The sequence below is a fragment of the Dendrobates tinctorius genome, unplaced genomic scaffold (genome assembly GCF_039654945.1).
Source record: "Dendrobates tinctorius isolate UK_male_01 unplaced genomic scaffold, ASM3965494v1 ptg000294l, whole genome shotgun sequence".
Lineage (NCBI taxonomy): Eukaryota > Metazoa > Chordata > Amphibia > Anura > Dendrobatidae > Dendrobates > Dendrobates tinctorius.
The window spans coordinates 868594-889530 of NW_027361961.1; the positions used below are offsets into that span (position 1 = coordinate 868594).

Here is a 20937-nt window from a genome sequence, read left to right on the forward strand (position 1 = left end):
CATACCCCAATTCTAGCAAAAGAAAGCTCAATGTTCTATATACTCTGAACAAGGTATATCTGGGAGAGCCTCTGAGATTCACCTGGGGACAGTCTAGGAGTGAGTTCTAACACCTCTTTTCACTGTTCTTCCGTAATCGGCCCCACATCTGCTTCCCATTTTAATGTAGCTGTCAGGGGATGGTCTCCCATGTGAGACTGTAAGAGTTGCTGATAGATGTTCAAAATTAACCTGTTGTGTATTTTGCTGACGCTATTGAGACTGGTAAATATTTTTTTCCGTATATCCGGTGCCGCAGCTTTAAATTGAGTCAGATATGCATGCCTAAGGCTGGTTTCACATTAGCGTTTTTGTGCGCAGCGCATCATGCGCATCCTTTTGCTTGCGTCGTGCGTACCTATGTTTAACATGGTGTGCGCATGGTCTTGCGTTTGCACGTGTTTGTCTGCATTTTTATGCGCATGCGTTTTTTCAAGGTGTGCGCCTAGGGGCGCCAGACACAACCTGTTGCATTTTTGGATCCGCCAAAAGGCGTAAAAAGAAACGCTTGCTCACGGTATGCGACAAAATAACGCATCACAGTCTATGGGAACGCAGGCATGCGCATGGACATGCGTTTGTCTGCATTTTCGTGCGCATGTGTTTTTGGCGTAAAAATGTGTAGACACTGGTTTTTACCCCTAAAGAACGAATGCGCATACAAAACGCATTTTTTGCATGCGTTTCGATTATGCACGATGCGCTGCTCAAAAAACGCTAATGTGAAATTAGCCTAAGTTGTAGGTATCAAAAGAAGAGGCCATGAGGCAATCCAAACATTTAGAGTTTGTTAAAGCTTTTAAGTGTTCGATTTCCTACTAACTGATCTAAAGTCTGAATTCTCCTTGATTCCCAACCTCCGAAAACCAGTCAACTTGTCAACCTCCACCAGTCGCTGATTTTGCCATGATGTGGTAAAACTAGAGTATTCCCTAATCCCGAACAGTCTCTCCCCCCATCCCATACCTTGTACATCATTGCTAAGGTCGGCCTCTATCGGTGTGCTTAGTGCCCACCTCCAGTACTATATGGGTAACACACATTTTTTGTCTTGGAGGACATGACTACCATTCTTGTCCATAGAACATTTTCATGGGTGAGAAGAATGAGAATCTGCGAAGCTATGAAATAGATCCATGAATCCGGAATCTCCAGACCACTCTCAGTTTTGTCCCTTTGAAGTGACGCCAGTTTCATCCTTGCGTTTTGCTTGCACCATATCAGTTCTCTGAACAATGACTGCACCTTTTGGAATATGGGAGGAGGGATCCAACATGGGGAATTGTGAAGAAAATACAAAAATTGTGGCATCAACATCATTGTACTGAGATTCCCCCGACATTACAGACAGAGGAAATTTACACCATGCAGTTATTTTGGATGTAAATCTCTAGTAAGGGGTTAATGTTTAACGCTATATAGCCTGTAATATTAGAATCGACCACCACACTGAGATATTTAATCTGTTCAACCACTTGTGTCCGAGCTCGTGCAATTGTTTCCATATGTGGGAGAGGGTCAGTGTGGTAATATACAGGTGCATTTCACAAAATTAGAATATCATCAAAGAGTTAATTTATTTCAGTTCTTCAATGTAAAAAGTGAAAATCATATATTACATAGTCATTACAGAGTGATCTATTTCACTTGTTTATTTATGTTAATGTTGATGATTATGGCTCACAGCCAATGAAAACCCCAAAGTCATTATCTCAGTAAATTAGAATACTTTATAACACCAGCTTGAAAAAGAAATTATTTTAAAATCTGAAATGTTGGCCTACTGAAATGTATATTGAGTAAATACTCAATACTTGTTCGGGGCTCCTTTGGCATCAATTACTGCATCAATGCAACGTGGCATGGAGGCGATCACCCTGTGGCACTGCTGAGATGTTATGGAAGCCCAGGTTGCATTGATAGCAGCATTCAGCTTGTCTGCATTGTTGGGGTCTGGTGTCACTCATCTTGTGCTCTACAATGCCCCATAACTCTATGGGGTTAAGGTCAGGCGACTTTGCTGGCCAATCAAGCACAATGATACTGTTGTTTTTAAACCAGGTATTGGTACTTTTGGCAGGGAGGGCAGGTGCCAAGTCCTGCTAGAGAATGAAATTTCCATCTTCAAAAAGCTTGTCGGCAGAGGGAAGCATGAAGTGCTCTAAAATTTCCTGATAGACGGCTGCACTGACTTTGGTCTTGATAAAACACAGTGGACCTACACTAGCAGATGACATGGCTCCCCAAACCATCACTGATTGTGGACTCTTCACACTAGACCTCAAGCAGGTTGGATTGTCTGTCTCTCCACTCTTCCTCCAGACTCTGGGACCTTATTTCCAAGGTCTAGTGTGAAGTTTTCACAATCAGTGATGGTTTCGGGAGCCATGCCATCTGCTGGTGTAGTTCCACTGTGTTTTATCAAGACCAAAGTCAGCACAGTCATCTACCAGGGAATCTTAGAGCAATTCCTGCTTCCCTCTGCCGACAGAAATGTCAGTCTCCAGCAGGACTTAGCATCTGTCCACACTACTAAAATTACCAATTTCTGGTTTACGTTTTTTCAAGCTGAAGTTATAAAGTATTCTAATTTACTGAGATCATGACTTTTGGGTTTTCATTGGCGGTAAGCCATAATCAACAATAACAGAAGTAAACGCTTGAAATAGATCACTCGGTTTGTAATGACTCTATATAATGTGATGCAGTAACCTCTTTTACAGCTAGGGAGCGCTGTGTATGCGCTTAAGGATGCGCTTGAAGGCATAATTATGATGGTAACTTAGGGACTGGCATTATTGTAAATGGCCGGTATGTGTTGCAGTGGTTCTCTGCGCTGTAAGCCCAAAATGATATGGGTATTGTTGTGAATTCTCTCTCTGGCTTCCCTCTGGTGATTACTGAAAGTAGTGGAGCTGGTCAGATTGAAAGAGGGGTTGTGAGTTCTCTTTCTGGACTCCCTCTGGTGGTTACTGGAGGTAGTGGAGCTGATCTGATTGACAGAGGTTTGCCACCTGATAATGAGGAAGACGATTGGAGATCTGGGGTTTCTGATTGGGATTTAAGACAGCTGACTCCCTCTGTCCCTGCTGGTGATTTTCTTCCTGTGCCCTCTGAGGTCTGATGTCTCCTGCTCTTTCCCTGCATGTTCAGCTAAGTGGATCATTTGTTATTCTGTTTGCATTTGATCTGGTTTTGTTTATCTCTGCTTTGTGCGGGTCAGCCAGCTCCGGCTGGGGCTGTGCTGAATCACCGCCCATATGTTACTGCATGTGCCAGTTTGTTTTGTCCCCTGTTAAATTGGTCTCTTTTTGCTTTGCTTTCAGAATATACCAGAGTGCTGATATAGTGGGGGCGAAGTCGTGCGACTTCAGTGTTTTTTGTGCATCAGACGTGTTGGACTTTTTGCAGGGTTTTTTGCGTGATTGCAGACAGTGTCCTTTCCTGTCCTGTCTAGTCAGTGTGGGCCCCATCGTTTGCTCAGTCTATTTTTCTGCCTGCGTTTGTGCTTTCATCTGTGTTTATGTTTGGGGGCTATCTAGTCCTTTGGGGTCTGCTCCGGGGCAGTTTAGATTTCCCCTTTCTTGCTTTAGGCTTATTTAGCTCTCCGGCTGTGCCGAGGCATCTAGGATCATCGTAGGCACGCTCCACAGCTACTGCTAGTTGTGTGGACAGGATCAGGGGTCTTTATCCGCTTAGTTACCAACCTCTCTGGTTTTCTGTGGCTTAGCTTGGGCCTGCAATCCTCCTCGGTGCCCATTCATAACAGGTTATGCTGGGACATAGTTCCACAAGTATTTGTTGTGTATTAATTATAAGGGTGGCTTATAGGGTTAGTCAGAGAGCTGGGCGTGAAATGACTAACCACACATGTACCGCCCATCCATGGGGGTGGTTACAACCATATAATGTGACTAAGGTCTGTTCACATGGACAGAGTGTGTGTATCTGAATGGTTAAGGGTGCAAGGTCCTGGAAGGTCTGTGTTGGAAGATCCTGGGAGTAGGATCGGATTCCTGGAGCATGTGGTGAGACCTTGGACCAGGTGGCCAGGGTGTTGGACAAATGTCCTGAATAGCACCCGGACAGACCACGTGTGTGCGTAGCCTGGCACGGCCCCACACTAAGAAAGATGCTATCCTGTTGAGGACCTTGGACTGATGAGGAGTCAGCCTGTGGAGTAGGAGCTCCTGAGAGGTAACCCCGGATATGGGGAAAGAACTTTGTCAATGCACGCACAATGGCCTGTTACTGAACTGTGCAGTCACCCGGTGACTGGAGAGAATCCAGCGTGACTAGTGAATGCTTTGTAAAGCCACACGTGATGAAGTAATAGACTGTATGTAAGCTGGTGATGTGAAACCTGGCTTACGGTGCGGATTATGTTTAAATAAACCCTATGGACTGATTTGTGTGAAAAAACTTGTGCCTGACTACGTTAATTCGCTGCCAAGCAAGTGTTCCCCAACACACATAGTAGGCGTTACGCCACAATAATATGCTTCACTTTTTGTATTGAAGAACTGAAATAAATTAACTTTTTGATGGTATTCTAATTTTGTGAGATGCACCGGTAGATGACTTATCCCAATTGATATTTAGGCCTGATCTCACACCAAACTCCTTTATATTTCTCATTAGTGGCCCACAGATGACATTATATCGCCCTTAAAACTAATGAAGTCCTTGGAATCTCTCAGTTTACATGTCAGCGGCTAATTGCTACTGCAAATAGGAGAGGTGAGAGCGTGCGCCCATGTCGTGTATTCCTGCCCAACTCACATGGCCCTGACAATCGACAATTTACTCTCAATCTAGCGAACGGTGACCCGTAGAAAACATTACCCCAATTTATAAACTTATGACCAAATCCCATTTTGCCCAATACTTCCATAAATAATTCCACTGGACGCTGTCGGAAGCTTTCATATCGTCACGGACATAATTGCTCTATTTCCAGCCTCGTTATTACTCATCTGTACGGTAAGATATCACCGTCTGATGTTGGTGCCGTAGAGCTGTTCGGCATAAATCTTGTTTGTCTTCATGGATCACTTCCGCTATCATTTTATTTCCCTATTGGTGAGTACTTTAGCTAATATTTCATTATCTGCAGGGAGTCGGTATATCAGACGATACGAGTCTGGGGGCTCAGGGTTTTCTCCCGGACAATAATTGCTTCAGTCATAGATGTGGGCGAGCTTCCTACTGATGTGGCTCCTCCAAAAAAAATCCAATAATTCTGGTAACAAGATCGCCACATATTCTTTATAGGATTCTCCTGCCTCCTCCAACTCCTCTACTGTTCATGGCCCATCCAAGAGCAATCTACGATCTACGGACAGTTCAGGGAGCGAAGAGCAAACTAGGATCTACAGACAGTTCAGGGAGCGAAGAACAAACTAGGACCTAGGGACAGTTCAAGGAGCGAAGAGCAAACTAGGATCTACGGACAGTTCAAGGAGCGAAGAACAAACTAGGATCTACGGACAGTTCAAGGAGCGAAGAACAAACTAGGATCTACAGAGAGTTCAGAAAGCAAAGAGCAAACTAGGATCTACGGACAGTTCAGGGAGCGAAGAACAAACTAGGACCTAGGGACAGTTCAAGGAGCGAAGAGCAAACTAGGATCTACGGACAGTTCAAGGAGCGAAGAGCAAACTAGGATCTACGGACAGTTCAAGGAGCGTTATACAGGGATATATTATCCTCCTGCGCTGTGGAGTTACACAGGTATATCCTCTATAGTATGTACTTAGTGTGGGCAAGATATCTGAGAGGTCTGTACACACACACAACTCCTCTCCGTACAAACACACGGCTCTGCTTCATATACCTCGTACACACGCGGCTCTGCGCCGTACACACATGGCTCCACTCTGTACACATCATACATACACGGCTCTGCTCCGTTCACCTAGTACACACATGGCTCCGCTCCATACACACAGCTTCGCTCCATACGTCTCATACACACATAGCTTTGGTCTGTACACCTCGTACACCTGCGGCTTCGCTCCACAGACCCACAGTTCCGCTCCGTACACCTTGTAAACACGTAGTTCCCCTCCATACACACACGACTCTCCTCTGGACACGTTGTACACACACGGCTCCTCACCGTACACCCAGTACACACATGGCTCCGTTCCATACGCCTCATACATACAGGGCTCTGCGCCGTACACCTGCAGCTCTGCTCCGTACACCTTGTACACAGGTGGTTCCGCTCCATACACACGCGGCTCTGCTCCGTACACATCCTACACACACAGCTCCGCTCCGTACACGTCGTACACACACGGCTCCACTCTGTACATATGTGGCTCCACTCCGTACACCTCGTACATGCGCGGCTCTGCTACGTACACCTCGTACACGCGCGGCTCTGCTACGTACACCTCGTACATGCGCGGCTCTGCTACGTACACCTCGTACACACGCGGCTCCGCTCCATACACCTCGTACACTCGCGGCTCCGCTCTGTGCACCTCGTACACACACGGCTCTGCTACATCCACACTGTAAACCCCTCCTGACCTCACACATAAACTTCCCCTCATCCAGCACCATGACAACCAGCACAGCAGAGTCCTGCATACACTGAGGCCCCTGATCATGTGACCCCTGACTCCTCCCCTCCTGTGACCTCATCACAAGTCCTGTGCGCACAGAGCAGCCTTATATGTGGACTCGGAGTGCAGCTCTGCAGGTTAGTGATGGGCAGTCCGGCTCTTCTTGCTCCTTTTCCCTCTTCTCTCCCTCCAGTCCCTTCACTATAAAGCCTGGGCATCATTATACAGCTGTACTGGGGTCTAGTGAAGGCTTTTTGGCCCTTTCCTCAGACTGTAGCTCCTGGGATCAGGCCCTCACTCCTGTCCCTTCACTATAAAGCCTGGGCCTCATTATATGGCTGTACAGGGGTCTAGTGAAGGCTTTTTAGCCCTTTCTTCAGACTGTAGCTCCTGGGATCAGGCCCTCACTCCTGTCCCTTCCCTATAAAGCCTGGGCCTCATTATACAGCTGTACAGGGGTCTAGTGGAGGCTTTTTGGCCCTTTCCTCAGACTGTAGCTCCTGGGATCAGGCCCTCACTCCTGTCCCTTCCCTATAAAGCCTGGGCCTCATTATACAGCTGTACAGGGGTCTAGTGAAGGCTTTTTAGCCCTTTCCTCAGACTGTAGCTCCTGGGATCAGGCCCTCACTCCTGTTCCTTCACTATAAAGCCTGGGCCTCATTATACAGCTGTACAGGGGCCTAGTGAAGGCTTTTTGGCCCTTTCCTCAGACTGTAGCTCCTGGGATCAGGCCCTCACTCCTGTCCCTTCCCTATAAAGCCTGGGCCTCATTATACAGCTGTACAGGGGTCTAGTGAAGGCTTTTTAGCCCTTTCCTCAGACTGTAGCTCCTGGGATCAGGCCCTCACTCCTGTTCCTTCACTATAAAGCCTGGGCCTCATTATACAGCTGTACAGGGGTCTAGTGAAGGCTTTTTGGCCCTTTCCTCAGACTGTAGCTCCTGGGATCAGGCCCTCACTCCTGTCCCTTCCCTATAAAGCCTGGGCCTCATTATACAGCTGTACAGGGGTCTAGTGAAGGCTTTTTGGCCCTTTCCTCAGACTGTAGCTCCTGGGATCAGGCCCTCACTCCTGTCCCTTCCCTATAAAGCCTGGGCCTCATTATACAGCTGTACAGGGGTCTAGTGAAGGCTTTTTGGCCCTTTCCTCAAACTGTAGCTCCTGGGATCAGGCCCTCACTCCTGTCCCTTCCCTATAAAGCCTGGGCCTCATTATACAGCTGTACAGGGGTCTAGTGAAGGCTTTTTAGCCCTTTCCTCAGACTGTAGCTCCTGGGATCAGGCCCTCACTCCTGTCCCTTCCCTATAAAGCCTGGGCCTCATTATACAGCTGTACAGGGGTCTAGTGAAGGCTTTTTGGCCCTTTCCTCAGACTGTAGCTCCTGGGATCAGGCCCTCACTCCTGTCCCTTCACTATAAAGCCTGGGTCTCATTATACAGCTGTACAGGGGTCTAGTGAAGGCTTTTTGGCCCTTTCCTCAGACTGTAGCTCCTGGGATCAGGCCCTCACTCCTGTCCCTTCACTATAAAGCCTGGGCCTCATTATACAGCTGTACAGGGGTCTAGTGAAGGCTTTTTATCCCTTTCCTCAGACTGTAGCTCCTGGGAACAGGCCCTCACTCCTGTCCCTTCACTATAAAGCCTGGGCCTCATTATACAGCTGTACAGGGGTCTAGTGAAGGCTTTTTAACCCTTTCCTCAGACTGTAGCTCCTGGGAACAGGCCCTCACTCCTGTCCCTTCACTATAAAGCCTGGGCCTCATTATACAGCTGTACAGGGGTCTAGTGAAGGCTTTTTAACCCTTTCCTCAGACTGTAGCTCCTGGGATCAGGCCCTCACTCCTGTCTGTATTGTGACTTGTGTTATCCTCTAATATCTGATATTTTTCCATGTGGTTTCTACATTAGTTAGTGCGGTGACATCGGCCGGCGCTGTAGAAGATTCTTAGGCTATGTGCACACGCATGCAGAAAATTTCTGCATAAAAACAGGACTCCTTCCCAGAAAACACGTTTTTTTCTGCGCCTCCCCAGACACACAGAAAATAGCCTGAAATGCGGAATTTATCGCGAATTTAATGAGCATGCTGCATTTTCTTTTTACCGCAAAGCATTTTTTTTGCGGTAAAAAACGCATCAATATGCAGAAAAAGTGCAAAATGCATTAAAATGAATGGGAGGCTTCTTTTAAGTGTTTTTTTGAGCAGATTTTTTGGTAAATCCGCTGGAAACCGTGTAAAAAAAAAACGCTGTGTGTGAACACAGCCTTATTGTTAAGGGTAGGTGCACACGGTCAGTAATCGGCAGCTCTTTAGAAGCAGCACACGTCCGCTCTGTCCAAAGCGCTGCCGGCTTTTGAACGCAGGTAAATCCACATGTGTTCATTGAACCAGACAGAATAATCACGTCCAATACATTGTACGGGTGATGTATGTCTTACATAGTAACATAGTAATTAAGGTTGAAGGAGACTTTAAGGCTGAGTGCAGACGGAGTTTTTAGCCCTGCGGATTTTTCCGCGCATAATGGAAGAAATCCGCAGGTAAAATGACCTGCATTTTTCCTGCGGATTTCTTCCATTTTTCATGCGGTTTTCTTGCGGTTTTCGTGCGGTTTTTCATCGCGGTTTTCCCCCTGCGGATTTGGTGACAGGGGAGATGGAAAACCGCACAAAAGAAGTAACATGCTGCGGATTTTGTACCGTGGAAAAATCCGCAGCGTCTGCACAGCGGTTTTTTTTTTACATTGATTTAAAGGCTACTGTACATCACAATGCGGATATGCAACGTTTCTGCGTGGTAAAATCCGCTGCAGATCCGCTGCAAATCTGCATCATGTGCACACAGCCTTAGTCCATCTAGTTCACCCCATATCTTATCCTATCCTAACCTGCCGTAACGTGTTGATCCAGAGGAAGGCAAAAAAAACCCATGTGGCAAACAGTAAGCTTCACATTGGGGAAAAACATTCCTTCCCGACTCCACATACGACAATCAGATTAGTTCCCTGGATCAACGCAATATTAAGGAAACTAGTGTATATACCCTGTAATATTATACTTTTCACGAAAGGCATCCAGTCCCTTCTTACATTTTAGTAGGGAACCACTCATTACAACATCATATGGCAGAGAGTTCCATAGTGTCACTGCTGTTACAGTGAAGAATCCGCATCTGTGAGTATGCTTAAACCTTCTTTCCTCCAGACGTAGAGGATGCCCCCTTGTCCCCGTCACAGGTCTAAGAGTAAAAAGATCATAACAGCTAAATCAAATGGTCACTACTCCATGCTTATTCTCTTGGATCTCTCTGCAGCATTCGACACTGTGGATCATCAGCTTCTCCTCACTATGCTCCGTTCCATTGGCCTCAAGGACACCGTTCTCTCCTGGTTCTTCTCCTATCTCTCTGACCGCTCCTTTACTGTATCTTTTGCCGGTTCCTCCTCCTCTCACCTTCCCCTTACTGTTGGGGTCCCCCAAGGATCGGTTCTAGGCCCCCTCCTCTTCTCCTTGTACACTGCCCCTATTGGTCAAACAATCAGTAGATTTGGTTTCCAGTACCATCTCTATGCTGATGACACCCAATTATACGCTTCTTCTCCTGACATCACGCCAGCCTTTCTAGAAAACACCGGCGATTGTCTAAACGCTGTGTCTAACATCATGTCCTCACTATATCTGAAACTGAACCTGTCAAAAACTGAACTCCTGGTGTTTCCTCCCTCTACTAATGTACCTATACCCGACATTGCTATTTCTGTGGGTGGCTCCACTATTACTCCCCAGCAACAGGCCCGCTGTCTTGGGGTCATACTTGATTCTGAGCTTTCCTTTGCCCCCCACATTCGATCACTGGCTCGCTCTTGTCATCTGCACCTCAAAAACATTTCTAGAATTCGACCTTTTCTTACTTTGGACTCTGCAAAAACTCTTACTGTATCTCTTATTCATTCTCGTCTCGACTATTGTAACTCTCTTCTAATCGGTCTCCCTCTTACCAAACTCTCCCCTCTCCAATCTGTCTTGAATGCTGCAGCCAGGATCATATTCCTCACCAATCGTTACACCGATGCCTCTACCTTGTGCCAGTCATTACACTGGCTACCCATCCACTCCAGAATTCAGTATAAACTTATTACCCTCACCCACAAAGCCCTCCATAGCTCAGCACCACCCTACATCTCCTACCTTGTTTCAGTATACCACCCTACCCGCGCCCTCCGTTCTGCTGATGACCTGAGGTTAGTATCCTCAATAGTCAGAACCTCCCACTCCCGTCTCCAAGACTTTACACGTGCCGCGCCAATTCTTTGGAATGCACTTCCCAGGTCAATACGATTAGTCCCCAATCCCCACAATTTTAAGCGTGCCCTGAAAACGCATTTATTCAGACTGGCCTATCGCCTCAACACATTAACCTAATCTATCCCTGTGTGGCACAGCCAAAAGTTTTACCACAACCAGATTTCCCGCATCATGTTCCCACATGCTTTATGCATCCATTAGCCCTCTGTCTGTACTGTCACACACCTAACATTATGGCTGGTCCATACAATCAGGGCAACTGTTACCACCCACCTTTCGTGTCTACCTCTTTCCTCATAGACTGTAAGCTTGCGAGCAGGGCCCTCATTCCTCTTGGTATTTGTTATAATCTACTGTATGTGATTATTGTTATGCAGTAATGTCTATTGTCTGTACAAATCCCCTCTGAAATGTAAAGTGCTGCGGAATATGTCGGCGCTATAGAAATAAAATTTATTATTATTATTATTATTATTAGAAAGGTCTTTGTACTGTCCCCGCATATATTTATACATTGTAATAAGATCACCCCATAGCCTTCGATTCTCCAAACTAAATAACCCCAAGTGTAATAACCTGTCTTGGTATTGCAGACCCCCTAGTTCCCTAATAACCTTGGTCGCTCTTCTCTGCACCCGCTCCAGTTCAGCTATGTCTTTCTTATACACCGGAGACCAGAACTGTACACAGTATTCTAAGTGTGGTCGCACTAGTGACTTATATAGAGGTAAAATTATGTTCTCCTCATGAGCATCTATGCCTCGTTTAATGCATCCCATTATTTTATTTGCCTTTGCAGCAGCTGCCTGACACTGGCCACTAAATGTGAGTTTGTCGTCCACCCATACACCCAGGTCTTTTTCAGTGACCGTTTTGCCCAGTGTTTTACAATTAAGCACATAATTATACATCTTGTTCGTTCTACCCAAGTGCATGACCTTACATTTATCCCCATTAAAGCTCATTTGCCATTTATCAGCCCAAGCTTCTAGTTTACATAAATCCTCCTGTAATATAAAATTGTCCTCCTCTGTATTGATTACCCTGCAGAGTTTAGTGTCATCTGCAAATATTGAAATTCTACTCTCTATGCCCCCTACAAGGTCATTAATAAATATATTAAAAAGTCACGTCTCCAGTTCTCCACAAAATTAATAGACATGCTGCAGTCTGGAAAGAAGCGCCGCATGTCCGTCTCCGCAGATGATCCGCGGATGCCGGTGCACGCATAGTGGGTATGGTTTTTTTTAAATCCTAACCACTATGCTGTAACATCTGGACGCTGCGGATGTACGTAGCATCCAATCGGCAGCGTTTACTGACCGTGGGAACATACCCTAAAAGTAAATTCTTGGAGACATTTTCCACGCTGTAAGGGCTCATACTCACATGCGATATACTCGCACAAGTCTCGCACGTCAATACCCAGCACTGCCGCCGGCACTCGGAGCGTTCTGCTGCATGTATTTCTATGCAGCTGAACACTCCAATCCGAATGCCGGTGGCAGTGCCAGGTATTGACGTGTGAGACTCGTGTGAGTATATCGCATGTGAGTATGAGCCCTTGCAAACTAAGTGACACCACACACATGCAGATTAACCCCTTCATGACCAGAGGTATTTTCGGTTTTGCATTTTCATTTTTCGCTCCCCTTCTTCCCAGAGCCATAACGTTTTTATTTTTTGGTCAAAATAGCCATGTTAGGGCTTGTTTTTTTTGCAGAACGAGTTGTACTTTTGAACAACACTATTGCTTTTAACATATCTTGTACTGGAAAAGCGTAAAAAAATTCTAAGTGTGGTGAAATTGCAAAAAAAGTGCAATTCCACAGTTAAAACTGACCTACCATTATGATTCTCCAGGTCATTACAAGTTCATGTCTACGTTCTTTTTTCTCTAAGTGGTGAAAAAAAAAAATGCGCCATTTTCCGATACCCGTAGCGTCTCCATTTTCCGTGATCTCGGTTTGGGTGCGGGCTTCTTTTTTGCGTGCCAAGCTAACGTTTTGAATGACACCATTTTAGTGCAGATACGATCTTTTGATCGCCCGTTATTGCATTTTAATGTAATGTCATGGTGACCAAATAAACGTAATTCTGGCGTTTTGACTTTTTTTTTATCACTACGCCATTTAGCGATCAGGTTAATTCCTTTTTTTTTGGATCGGGCAATTCCAAATATGTGTATGTTTGTTTGGTTTTATTTTTATTGTTTTGTTTCGAATGGGGCGAAAGGGGGTCATTTGAACTTTTATATTTGTTTTTAGTTTTTTTAATATTTTTTAAAACATTTTTTTTTCACTTTTGGTATGCTTCGATAGTCTCCATGGGAGACTAGAAGCTGTCACAACCTGATCGGCTCTGCTACATAGCGGCGATGAGCAGATCACCTCTATATTACTCACTTACTATGAACACCGACCACCGGGTGGCGCTCACAGCAAGCCAGCACTGACAACCATAGAAGTCTCCTGGAGACCTCTAGTTATCGTGTCAACAAACCTGTGACCTACGATCACGTGAGGCAGTTCATCGGTGGGCGAATTTGCGGCATGATTGCTGGAAACACATGTTAAAAGCCCCTGTCAGCATTTTACAGCGGCATTTAATGGGTTAATGGCCACGGGTGGATCGCTATTCCACCCGCGGCTATTCCAGGCACATGTCAGCTGTTCAAAACAGCTGATATGTGCCTGGAAAGATGTGGGCTCACCGCCGGACCCAGCATCAAAGGGAGGGTGTCCGACATCGGCGTAAATGTACGCCCAATGTCAGAATGGGGTTACAAAAAAGGGGAATATACAGTGCCTTGCGAAATATTTGGCACCCTGGAACTTTTCAACCTTTTCCCACATATCATGCTTCAAACATAAAGATACCAAATGTACATTTTTTGTTTTGGTGAAGAATCAACAACAAGTGGGGCACAATTGTGAAGTTGAACGAAAATTATTGATTATTTTAAATTTTTGTGGAAATTCAAAAACTGAAAAGTGGGGCGTGCAATATTATTCGGCCCCTTTAGCTTAATACTTTGTTGCGCCACCTTTTGCTGCGATTACAGCTGCAAGTCGCTTGGGGTATGTCTCTATCAGTTTTGTACATCAAGAGACTGAAATTCTTGCCCATTCCTCCTTGGCAAAAATCTTGAGCTCAGTGAGGTTTGATGGAGATCGTTTGTGAACAGCAGTTTTCAGCTCTTTCCACAGATTCTCGATTGGAATCAGGTCTGGACTTTGACTTGGCCATTCTAACACCTCGATACGTTTACTTGTGAACCATTCCATTGTAGATTTTGCTTTATGTTTGGGATCATTGTCTTGTTGGAAGACAAATCTCCGTCCCAGTCTCAGGTCTTTTGCAGACTCCAACAGGTTTTCTTCAAGAATGGTCCTGTATTTAGCTCCATCCATCTTCCCATCAATTTTAGCCATCTTCTCTGTCCCTGCTGAAGAAAAGCAGGCCCAAACCATGATGCTGCCACCACCATGTTTGACAGTGGGGATGGTGTGTTCACGGTGATGAGCTGTGTTGCCTTTACGCCAAGCATATCAATTGACATTGTTGCCAAAAAGTTCGATTTTGGTTTCATCTGACCAGAGCACCTTCTTCCACATGTTTGGTGTGTCTCCCAGGTGGCTTGTTGCAAACTTTAAATGACACTTTTTATGGATATCTATGAGAAATGGCTTTCTTCTTGCCACTCTTCCATAAAGGCCAGATATGTGCAGTGTACAATTGATTGTTGTCCTATGGACAGAGTGTCCCACCTCAGCTGTAGATCTTTGCAGTTCATCCAGAGTGATCATGGGCCTCTTGGCTGCATCTCTGATCAGTCTTGTCCTTGCTTGAGATGAAAGTTTAGAGGGACGGCCGGGTCTTGGTAGATTTGCAGTGGTATGATACTCCTTCCATTTCAATATAATCGCTTGCACAGTGCTCCTTGGGATGTTTAAAGTTTTAGGAATCATTTTGTATCCAAATCCGGTTTTAAACTTCTCCACAGCAGTATCACGGACCTGCCTATTGTGTTCCTTGGTCTTCATGATGCTCTCTGTGCATTAAACAGAACCCTGAGACTATCACAGAGCAGGTGCATTTATATGGAGACTTGATTACACACAGGTGGATTATATTTATCATCATTAGTCCTTTAGGACAACATTGGATCATTCAGAGATCCACAATGAACTTCTGGAGTGAGTTTGCTGCACTGAAAGTAAAGGGGCCGAATAATATTGCACGCCCCACTTTTCAGTTTTTGACTTTCCACATAAATTTAAAATAACCAATAAATTTTGTTCAACTTCACAATTATGTCCCACTTGCTGATTCTTCACCAAAAATTTACATTTGGTATCTTTATGTTCGAAGCATGATATGTGGGAAAAGGTTGAAAAGTTCCAGGGGGCTGAATACTTTCACAAGGCACTGTAAATGGGTTAATTGTATTGTCAGGAACAATACACAGAAGCAGAAAGCTAGGTAATCGGGACCTATTAACCCCTTAATGACCAGAGCTTTTTTCGGTTTTGCGTTTTCGTTTTTCGCTCACCTTTTTTCCAGAGCCATAACTTTAATTTTCCGTCAATATTGCCATGTGAGGGCTTATTTTTTGCAGGATGAGTTGTACTTTTGAACAACACCATTGGTTTTGGCATGTCGTGTACTCGAAAATGATAAAAAAATTCCAAGTGCGGTGAAATTGCTAAAAAAAGTGCAATCCCAAACTTGTTTTTTTGTTTGGCTTTTTTGCTAGGTTCACTAAATGCTAAAACTGACTTGCCATTATGATTCTCCAGGTCATTATGAGTTCATAGACACCAAACAATTTTCCGAGACCCATAGCGTCTCCATTTTTTTGTGATCTTGTGTTGGGTGCGGGCTTATTTTTTGCTTGTGGAGTTGACGTTTTTAATGATCCCACTTTTGAGCAGATACGATCTTTTGATCGCCCGTTAGTGCATTTTAATGCAATGTCGCGGCTACCAAAAAAAAGTAATTCTGGCATTTCAATTTTTTTTCTCGCTACGCCATTTAGCGATCGGGTTAATCTTTTTTTTTATTGATAGATTGGGCCATTTTGAACGCGGCGATACCAAATATGTGTAGGTTTGATTTTTTTGATTGTGTTATTTTGAATGAGGCAAAAAGGGGGTGATTTGAACTTTTATGTTTTTTTTTTATTTTTTAATATTTTTAAAAACATTTTTCTTTAACTTTTGGCATGCTTCAATAGCCTCCATGGGAGGCTGAAAGCTGCCATAGCTCGATCGGCTCTGCTACTTAGGGGCGATGCTTAGATCGAGTCTTTGAATCAGAATTACTGCATTGCTATGAGCGCTGACCTCTGGTTGTTATGCCGACGAACTAATGACCCCTGATCATGTGACGGGGGTCAGCAGTTCATATATTTCCAGCCTGATGGCCAGAAGCACACGTTTGTTATGAGCTCATTTTCTCCTTCACCTTTGATGTCCGATGAACTCCCTCTGCTGGTGAAAGGAGGTAGTGAAACTGATTTGGATGGGAGAAACCTGTCATCTGAACAGGTGGAGTGTGATTGGACATCCGGAATCTCTGAGTGGATATAAGGCAGCCGACGCCCTGTAGGGTTGCTGGTGATCCTCTCTGCTCTGAGCTCTGGCCTCCTGTCTAGTTCCTGTCTACTAAAGCTAAGTTTTTGCTCTGCTGTTTTTCCATGAGATTTTGTCTGGTTTACTTAGTGTTTGTGTTCAGCCAGCCCTGGCTGGGACTGGCTAAATTCCATTTTTGTCTCTGATCAGTTGATCTCTTTGCTCTGTTTTCAGAATGTACCTGAGTGCTAATATAGTGATTTTGAAGCCTAGTGACTTCAGGGCTTTTTCTATCAGACGTGTTGGACATTATTTTTGGCAGGGTTTTTGCGTGATTGCAGACACTTGCTTTTCTTTCCTGTCCTATCTAGTTAGTGAGGGCCCCATCGTTTGCTCAGCCTGTCTTTCTGTCTGTGTTTGTGTTTTCATCTGTTTTCATCGCCAATACATGTTGGGGGCTGTCTATTGCTTTGGGGTCTGCTCTGGGGCAGTTTAGATTTCCCCTTTCTTTAGGCTTATGTAGTTCTCCGGCTGTGATGAGGTGTCTAGGACCACCATAGGAACACCCCACGGCTACTGTTAGTTGTTGTGAATAGGATCAGGGGTCTGCAATCCGCTAGCTACCAACCTCTCCGGTTTTCTGGACTTAGCTTGTATTTTTGTTTGTTCCTCCTCCGGTGACTCATTCATAACACACGTTAAATGCAGCTGTCAGAGATTGACAGCGGCTTTTAACTAGTTAATAGGCGCGGGTGGATCGCGATTCCACCCGCGCCCATTGCAGGCACATGTCAGCTGTTCAAAACAGCTGACATGTCCTGGCTTTGATGCGGGCTCACCGCCACAGCCCATATCAAAGCGGGGAGATACTACCATCGGACGTACTATACTATCTGATGGCAGTAAGGGGTTAAGGACCTTCAGCTTTTGTGTATTATTTTGTTAACCCATTTATCGTCCCCTTTTTAAAGCATTTTGTATATACTAACATACTTTTGAGTTAATTGCAGAAAGTTATTTTTTAGGGTCTTTTTCTACTTGGTTCTCATTAATATTTGACCCCATTTTGCCTTATCAAAAAGAGTTTTGTCCTACAAGAGTGTAGTTACAGCAAGAAAGGCTGGGGCTAGTACAGGCTAATTTGCATATTAAACAACACTAAAGAAGACCCACCCACTATATTAAATGATAGAGCGGAGAGGAGACAGACACGTGAGCAATAGGGATACTGGCGACCTAGTGGTTACCCTACCTGGCTGTGATATGGCACCTCCATGCGATGTCGGCTTGCCCTCACTGACCCTTATAGACTCTGTAAAAATAGAGAAAGCACCACTGTGGGAAAAAAAACACTTATATTTGTCCATAAAGAGCCATAGTGATGGAGACACCAAATGGATGTGAATCTTATCTAGTAAGGTACTAAATTCACACATAGTTTGAATAGTGGGGATCAGGGGTATTGGTTGATAAGAGCAAGCCGTAATTGGGTCTAGTTTGTCAAATAGACATATCACATACAAGGACACCTGGGATACTGACCCTGTTTTTGGGCCTGGTAGTATCCCTGCCTTGCCATGGAGGTTGGGGGTTGCTGTGATCAGCACCAGCAGGGGACCATGATGAGAGTAGTGTCTGCTCCCGCAGTGTCCAACTGTAAAAATAAAAATAAACTAAAAAAATCCATGTACTCACCTGTCCTAATCGCCCCCCAGTAATGCTCTTGACCGCTCATGCAGAGGAGTCGGGGAGAATGATGTCTGCAGTGAGCGGGCCCTGGACCTCAGTGAGTGACAGGACACCATTTGCTAAGCACAGCAGTGGTACGGGGTCCGCTCCCTGCAGGTGTCATTCTCCCCGGCTCCTCTGCATGAGCGGTCACATGGATTACAGTGGGGGACATTTAGGACAGGTAAGTATAAGGATTTTTTTTTATTGTATCCTTATTTTTACAGGTGGAGACAGTGGGAGCAGACACTACTCTCACCATTATCCCCTGCTGGTGCTGGGAAACAGGCCTGGATTGCTAATCTGCCCTGCTGGGCATTTGCCTGGAGGGCTGCGGTGTGCCACCTCTTAGGGGGCCACCAGGTTGTTTTCCGGCTGCCGGCCCCTTTAATTTTTCAGGCACCTGGTGGTGCAGCATCTCGGGTGGCAGGGTGCATAGCGTGCACATGTGGCTGCAGCCATGTCCAGCTTCCGCAATGAGCACGCAGTGGTGAGGGGGCAGCTCCAGTACCTGGCACACAACTAAGAAGAGGAGGAGGGTGCGTTACTTATATAATGATAATTATGCAAATTGTCTCTTCAGAGAGGAAGATTACTAGAACTCTAGTGCCACCTATTGGAGGTAGCAATCCTAAATATCCGTCAGACACCTTATATAATGATCGCACGCAGCATCCTCCTCTTCTGTGTGCAGATCTGTCTCTGATGTCCGATCAGCCAGGACCAGGAGGGGCGTCAGCGTGCGGAGCAGCAGCACAGGACAGCAAGACTTGGTGAGATAACTGCCCTGTGTGCACACTGCCCTGCACACTCCAGGTAACATCTCCAGCTGCCTGTCTCAGCTTTTGCTGTGCTGAGATATACGTTGCCATGGTTGCGATATTTGACAAATGATAAATTATTAAACATGGTAGGTTAGAGTATGTGTGTTTTCCTATGTGTATGAGCGTGCATGTGTGTTTCCTATGTGTGTATGAGCGTGCATGTGTGCGTATCTGCAAATATTGATATTTTACTGTGTAAACCTTCTACCAGATCGTTAATAAATATGTTGAAGAGAATAGGTCCCAACACCGACCCCTGCGGTCCCCACTGGTCACAGCGACCCAGTTAGAGAATATACCATTTCTAACCACCCTCTGCTTTCTATCACTAAGCCAGTTACTTACCCATTTACACACAAAAACCAGGGGAAGAGTCTTGAGGAGATCATTTGCATATTCCCAGTGTCTTCTGGGATAAGTGAAGAGTCTCCGCGAGCTCAACGATCATCTTTCATCGTTTTTAAGAAATCTCAAGATGGAAGAGGCCAGGAGCCATTTGGTGAGCTGCATTTCTTGCTACATGTTCACAGATTTACCAGTGGAAAAGCCAAACTTCACATGCCACAAATGCAAGCTTGTGTCCCTGTTGGAGGAAAAGTTGCAAAATCTCGAAGAAAGGTTAGCTACGTTGAAGATCATTAAGGAAGGTGAAGAGTTCTTGGACAGAGCAGAATTATCTCTTCATGTTACAGAAAGAGAAGAAATTTGAAGTGCACCTGAAGAAACAGAGGAATGGAGACATGTGACCCAGAGAAGCAGGAGGATCAGGAGGCAGTCAGCACCCATACTGCTCAGAAACCAGTACCAGGCTCTCACGCAGGAAAACGATGAAGAAATACATCAGGATAAGACTTTGCCAACAAACAGCAACCTTGTACGCCCTCAGAGTCCTCCTGGATGGAGAAAGAAAAATGTTGTGAAGAAGAAACGGAGAGTGGTGGTCATGGGGGATTCCCTGTTGAGAGGAACAGAGGCCGCTATCTGCAGACCGGATATAACTTCAAGAGAAATGTGCTGTCTTCCAGGTGCAAAAATTAAAGATGTGTCTGACGGGATATCAGGACTCTTCAGACCTACAGATGACTACCCATTCCTTCTACTACATGTGGGGACAAATGACACCGCAAGAAACGACCTGGAAACCATCTGCAGAGACTTTGAAGACTTAGGCAAGAAAGTGAAAGAACTGGGAGCGCAGGTGGTCTTCTCTTCCATCCTCCCAGTGGATGGCCATGGAACAAGGAGGTGGAATAAGATTCTGCAGGTGAACAACTGGCTACGTCAATGGTGCCGTCAGCAACGATTTGGATTTCTGGATCACGGAGTGAACTACTTATACGATGGACTACTTGCTAGAGATGGGGTGCACCTTACGAAGACTGGAAAGCATGTATTTGGAAGTCCCCTTGCTACACTTGTAAGGAGAGCTTTAAACTAGAACAACATGGGAAGGGAAGCAAAAGACCAGAAAAAGCCATACACCTGACAAATGCTATTGAGAACTCTGCTATTAGAAGTGGAAAGGAAGAACAAAGACAAAAGAATCTAATTAATACAAATATTGGAGAAAGAGAAACCAATCACAAACTAAAATGTTTCTATACTAATGCACAAAGCATGGGCAACAAACAAGGAGAATTGGAACTACTAACACAGGAAAAGAAATATGATGTCATTGGAATCACTGAAACTTGGTGGGACAATACACATGATTGGAATACAAGACTAGAAGGATACAACTTATTTGCAAGAAACAGACTTGATAAACGAGGAGGGGGTGTTGCATTGTATGTTAGAAACGCGTATATCTGCACAGAGATTGAAGCTTCAGAGACTGGGAGTTCTGTGGAAACTGTTTGGGTAAGAATACAAGGACAGAACAATGGAAAGGA

General features: G+C 45.1%; 1 pseudogene; it reads left to right on the forward strand.

The window, feature by feature from the left end:
• Window positions 1-6623: 6623 nt before the first annotated feature.
• Window positions 6624-20937, forward strand: part of LOC141072976 (uncharacterized) — an 84341-nt pseudogene continuing 70027 nt past the window's right edge.